Source organism: Alexandromys fortis, unplaced genomic scaffold, assembly GCF_014885135.2.
Source record: "Alexandromys fortis isolate MF-2015 unplaced genomic scaffold, M_Fortis_MF-2015_v1.1 scaffold_15, whole genome shotgun sequence".
Lineage (NCBI taxonomy): Eukaryota > Metazoa > Chordata > Mammalia > Rodentia > Cricetidae > Alexandromys > Alexandromys fortis.
Genome location: NW_026067911.1, coordinates 9,495,156 through 9,496,041, shown reverse-complemented (window position 1 = coordinate 9,496,041; position 886 = coordinate 9,495,156). Strand labels below are relative to the sequence as shown.

The 886-nt window shown below is 41.1% G+C and overlaps 1 protein-coding gene across 1 annotated transcript in view; it reads right to left on the bottom strand.

Annotated features, from left to right (window-relative positions):
- The window catches only part of Abhd18 (abhydrolase domain containing 18), a 37,934-nt gene that overhangs the window by 6,935 nt on the left and 30,113 nt on the right, over window positions 1-886 (bottom strand). The gene's annotated exons all lie outside the window — the stretch shown is intronic.

The window sequence follows — 886 nt, the reverse complement described above, 5'->3', positions numbered from 1 at the left end:
AAAAAAAAAAAAAAAAAAAAAATAAAAAACAAAAAAAAATTAAAAAAGAAATTCAAGATGGGCAAAGGATATATATATAGTATATATGTATCATATATGTATATATCACATATACACATGATCTTAGCTTATAGACACATGCTCAATGTCAAGAATAATGAGATAAAAATAAAAGTATCCCACTTTTACTATCAGTTGAGTCTAACATATACCCAAACCTCAGCACAACTAAAGTCACATTGGAGACACCATTTTGACCTTTCAACCCAGCATGCAGGCTCTAACACTTGCCAAAATGAGAATAAAGACCTAATAATCTATCAAAGACTAGATCACAGTTCCAGGATCCAGGAAAGTCCTAAATATACTAACCTTGCTTTTTGGTTTCTGTAGTTCTGCTTTTTGTTAACTGAAGTGAATAACCAGGATGTATTTTTTGTGCATAAAAGATAAAGAACTTGCTGGGCACTGGTGGTGAAAGCCTTTAATCCCAGCACTTGGGAGGCAGAGGCAGGTGGATCTCTGTGAGTTGGAGGCCAGCCTGGTCTACAAGAGCTAGTTCTGGGACAGGCCCCAAAGCTGGAGAGAAACCTTGTCTCAAAAAACCAAAGGATTTGAACCTAGAGTGGCTTCCAGGAGCCCAAGGCGATGTCCTCAGTTAGTCCCTTGGGAAGCTGAGGATAGGGAACCTGAAATGACCCTATCCTATAGCAATACTGACGAATATCTTGCATATCACCATAGAACCTTCATCTGGTGATGGATGGAGATAGAGACAGAGACCCACACTGGAGCACTGGACTGAGCTCCCAAGGTCCCAATGAGGAGCAGATGGAGGGAGAACACGAGCAAGGATGTCAGGACCACGGGGGGTGCACCCACCCAC